The following is a 5,642-nucleotide window of genomic DNA, read 5'->3' as shown; positions in this document are numbered from 1 at the left end:
TAGGCAGTACAAAGAACTGGTGTCATTACAGAGGACTTACACACTCCTGGCCTTTTGACAAAAGTGTCTAGGCAGAATATTTGAATCCAGATTTTATTCTTAATAATATGAGGCATGCACACATGCTCATCTTGTGAAGAGTGTCTCCGTGCATGCATCCTGATTCCCCTTCATGAGTACTTTGGACAGGAGAAATGAACAGAAATGGCTGTGATCCTTCTGTGCTAGAGCAGCTGAAGAACAAGGAAGTGGATGATTTGCTACAGTCACAAGTGAATTGGGATGAAATGAAGATCTCTGGTCTCCTGGATCAGTGTTCTATTCACCAGCTATGGATTCTGTCTGGTTTTCCCACTGGCATCACTCCTGGTGGATGAGACACACTCCCACGGATAACCAGGAATCACAGTATTGGTGATTTTCATGGGATGTGTGTATGTGTGGGGGATGAGATTTCAAAGGGTATGTCTCAGAATTGTTGTGGGTTCTCTAAGTGTAGTTTTAAGGAGAAGTCCCCCACTCTTTGAAAATCATGGCAATATTAATGTATTTTCTATACTTTTTCTAAATCTTTCCCTTTATGTTTCGAAGTCTTTCCCTAGGAGTCCAGAAATCTTTGAATTTGGAAGTGAAAATGCTTCCACATTGTTTTCCATAGCACTTTTTGGCTGCTTCATTTACACAGCGAGCCCTTTGCCATTTTTGGTTTGGTTCAAAGTCAGCCTGCTGCCCAGTGAAACCCAACCTCTCTCTTCTTATAGACTAGGTGTGACCTGGCCCCTAGACGTACATTCTCCTACATCCTGGAAAGAGCACAGTGTGGCACTCTCCTTTTTGATATTCCTTGGATGCTGGATGAATCAGCCACACATTTCCCAATCTAACAGTAGTGATGATTATGAAGTATTCCAGTCTTCCTGAGGAGGTGGGCTAAAAGTCAAGAAGAATGTAGAGAGTGTGTCTCTGTCCTTTGCTGGTACAATGAAGTGTCCTTCTGTTAAGACACACCTTAGTGGGATATAGAGACTCAAAAGGAATATGACTGAATTCCATAAGAATGTAGGAAGGCATAAACATAGCTGTGATATGGGGTCGTCTGGGAGGGGAGAGTGGGTGTCTTACCCCTTTCAGGCTGGTATTACAAAAATACTATACACTGAGTGGCTTATAAACAACAGAAATTTATTTTTTTCAGTTCTGGAAGATGGGAAGTCCAAGATTAAGGCACTGGCAGATTTGGTGTCTAATGAGGGCAGGTTCCCTGTGGCTGTCTTCTTGCTGAGTCATCACATGGCAGAAGAGCTCCCTGGGTTCTCCTTTATAAGGGTATTAATCCCATTCAGGAAAGCTCTACCTTTATGACTTCATCACCTACCAAAGGCTCCACTTCCTAATACCAACCCATCGGGGGTTATAATTTTAACATGAATTTTGGGGGGATACAAACATTTAGTCTATAGCATAGAGAAATGGGAGGTGTTATGTTCGTTGCTCCATATTCCCCAACTTTCAGAGGAAAAAACATTTGTAACTGTCAGAAACATGGTAGAATTGTCAAAAGTACATGAAATTCTTTGCTCATTCAGTAAATATTTGCTGAGGGCCTACTAAAGTAGTAAAGTTAATGATTAACACAAAAAAATGGGCTGACAATGTACCAGGTGGTGTGTGGAAAGCTTTGGGTCCCTTATTTTATTTAATCCTTATAACTACCTGTGAAATATATCATTATTGTGCAGGTGAGGAAATTGAGATTCAGAGAAGGAGGGTAAAATGTTTAAGGTTGCACAGCTTTTATGTGGAAGGTGGATTTTGAATACACATCATCTGACTCCAGAGCCCCTTACATTTAACCACCTACTCTATTACTAGGGGTGCCACAGTGGAGATGCTCCAGAGTGTAAGGAAGATAAGATATCTGCCTTTGTGACACTTCTGTGCTGTTAGGGTGGCCAACTATCCCGGTTAGCTTGCAATCATGCCCGTTTTAGCATTGAAAGTTTCACATTCTAGGAAACACCTCAGTCCCAGGCAAACTGAAACAACTGGTCACCAATACTGCTGGTAGGAACCTCTGTGTCCACTGGGCATGGAGAGACCTGTCACAACTACATTCAAGGCATGGATGCCTCCCCCTGACGTGTTAGCTCAGTGAAGCCCGTACTGGAGGGGCCAATGTCACGGAGGCGTCTAAGACTCTTCGGAGTGTACTTTTCAGTCCTTCTAGGTGGGTATGAGGATGTGAAAGCACAGAAATGTGGCTCCAGACCAGAGAAGACTGAACATGGAGAGGAGTCAGAGGAAGTATTTTCTTTTTTTTGTCAGAAAAACACTTTCTTTTGCTTGTTGTCAAATTATACGAAAAATATAACAATATCACAAAAAGTTTAATAAAGAGAAAAACTGGGGTCAAACCATAGTCTCCCTGCTTTAACCAGAGGAAGTATTTTCTACTTTCTGTTCATTTTCCTCTCTCCCTCTTTCATGCTACATCCTCTGTCATGGTACATATTACCCACTTCTTTCTCTATTTTTATTTTTCTTTTAAGGAAAGATTTCACTGCTTAAAAATTGACTCTTTCTGGAGAGATAAGTGAATCCTATAACAGTCTCAGCATATACAGATATAAGTATATTAAAGGACACTAACTCTGGACATGATTAATTTTCTACTAGGATGTTCTTTAGTGAAGAGAAGAATAAAATACCTGTATGCTTGCCAGCAGCAATTCCAGTTGCCACCTGTCACAAACACAGGTTTAAACTGATAGAAACATTGAATTTTACATCTGTTCTTTTCCTTCATATTATTCATCACATGTATTCTAATTGTGCTTTATTTATAGTTTGAGGTCCTCTCTACTAGACTGTAAACTCCTCAAGGGTAGAGACCATGACAGTTTTATTTTCCACTATTTTTTATTATGCATTCAGCACAAGTAATGACATATGGTATGCATTCAATACATATTTCTTGAATGAATGAATAAATCCTGTATCAGAGAAATAATAGCATTTAATTTAAATTCAACTTTTTAGGCTTGCCTTGTGCAAAGCAGCAAGGGAAGAACTTACAAAATAAAGTGAGTGATTCTTTACCTCAGTTGGTAGAGTGTGGCACAGACAACACTGAGGTCAGGGTTTCAGATCCCCACACTGGCCAGATACCAAAAAAACAAACAAAAAAAAGCATGTGATCCTAAGTTATGATCTATAGACTTTTTCAGAGTGTACAAAACAACTGACATTTATTTGTTGTATATTATGTGCCACACACAATACATATACACACACACAGATGCACATACATACACAGATATATGTAAATACATTCAATTCTCATGTAGTTTCATGAACGAAAAAAACAAAGGCAGAGAAAGATTAAATAACTTGCAAACTGTTAGGTAATAAGTGATCTGAGCTTATTACTGACCAGAACTTAAACTTGGGAAACCTAACTCCAGTTTTCTAACCAGTATGAAGAGCTGCCCTATCTACATACTCTGAGGCTGGCTGTGTGAGTGGGACCCAGCAATCTGACTCGGGGCCACACCCCAGCTTTCTCCTGAGGTCAGTGCTCCGTATGGATGGGTCAGGAGGGACCCTCTCTCATCCCCAAAGAGCTCTACAAATGTGCTTACATAATCTAATTCGTTATTCTCTCTATAACAAGAAGTATATTTTTGGACCAAATAAAATTGATCTTGGCATTCGTGTATTCCTTATCAGTCTTTTAGGAAATGATTGTTTATCACTATGTAAAGCATACAAAGACATAGACTCGATGACAGTTGCAGATAAAGAAGAGATTGGAGCCATTCAAAGAAGGGAAAAGGAAATAAGGCTGCTTAGATGAGATTATTATAAAGGACCATGTGATTAAGACTTCAAATTTGAGCTACTTAAATCTAAATACAAAATTGGGATGGAGGGATCGAGTAACATAAGTATATTAGTTAAGAGTGTTCCTGGGGTCACTCCACCTCAGGCCTTTTCTGGGCTTCGGTGAGCTAGTGTCCCGGTTTTCCATGGACCTGATTACATATCTGGTCTTGGAATCACAGTCCCCCAGAGACCATGTAGCTGATGCTGCCCCCCATACACTGGCAGCAAATCTCAAAACTGCCTCTTCCAGCAGTCCTAAGGAGCCTGAGTGACACAGCTATGCACTAAATGATGTACATTTACGTTAAAAATCCCACATGTTAAGTTTTGGCTGCTAATTGCTATAGTAACAACATGAACGGGTTATTCCACTTGATTTATTGGCAAAAGGGTCTAAAATATGGCAAAAGGTGGGCAAGGCAAAAAATAGAGTAAAATATACTTAAATCAGTGTAATATGAAACTCCATAGGAAATGCTGAAATTTTGATTACTCGTATTTAAATATATTTTTCTAATTATTATAGATATTCATAATGGGGTTAAATTGCCACAGGATACTTAGCTTTTGACGGATTAAATATTTCTTAAAGTGGTAGTACAAAGAATAAAATGAAAAACAGTCAACCGAAACTTCCCCCAAATCTTAAAAAATCTATTAAATTTTATGTAGTACTAATTAATGCAAACTTACAAATAGTTAAGAGAAAATAAATTGATAAATTTGGTCATTGACTCTTTGCTTAACTGATTTTTCACCAAAATGATTTTTGAAGACTAGCTCAGTTCCCAAAAGACCTCCTTTTCCCAGCTGCCATTTGAAACATGTCATGTATCATCTCAAATGGGCATCGAATGGGAACTGCTAAAATGGTCTGGTATTACCAACCCCAGGAGAGGCTAAGATGTCTTTCCTTTTAGCCACGTTGACAATCATTCTTTCCTCAAACGCCCTATTAAGGAAGGATGTGAGCTTTCTTCTTTACGAAGTCTTCCAATATTTCCTTGACTGTGCTTTGTCCCTTGGATGCCTTTTCTTCTCCCCAATTTTTGCTTCATTTATTGTATTATTTCTTATCTTACTCTTAATTTCTTTGTATTTTCTCCCCACTCTAGGCCTATGACCACATTCAATTTTCACCCATTCTTACAAACTAATTTCTTGACACTCCATTAGCCATGCTTCAAACTATTTGCCATCTTATTTCCTTCTGTATCTTCTTGTATTTTAAAAATATTGTCTAATACACACTATTTGGATTAACTACTTATTAAATTCTAAACCAACTGTATTTGGCTTCCAAAATTCCATTCCAATTTACTGAAGCTGTTCTTAAGATTATCAATGACTTCTTAATTTCTAAACTGTGGATTGGTCCACATCCCAAAAGGCATCTATGCAGCATTTGAATCTTCTTTTTTTCTTCTTTTGACATCATTCTCTTAGAGTTCTCTTACTTCCTGTCTGGCTGTTCCTTTTCTGTATCTTTTGTTGGACTTTCTTCAACAGTTCTCCTCTTTAAAGAGCTGTAGAGGGCTACACAAATGTGTGGAATGATTATTATTGATTTATTGATGCTTAAATTCAAACAAGGGACTGGAGGTTTGTTTCCATATCAAGAAGAGTACACACACACACACACACACACACACACACACACACACAGAATTAAGTAGAACAACTCAGTCACTCAGAGTTCTATGTTGAATACCCTTTCTTGGCCCTTGGTTATTTTGGCAGCAGTAGAAAAATAAGCA

The sequence above is a fragment of the Cynocephalus volans genome, chromosome 7 (genome assembly GCF_027409185.1).
Source record: "Cynocephalus volans isolate mCynVol1 chromosome 7, mCynVol1.pri, whole genome shotgun sequence".
NCBI classification, from domain to species: domain Eukaryota; kingdom Metazoa; phylum Chordata; class Mammalia; order Dermoptera; family Cynocephalidae; genus Cynocephalus; species Cynocephalus volans.
The sequence above is the reverse complement of the archived record's forward strand: the minus strand, read 5'-3'. Positions refer to the sequence as shown.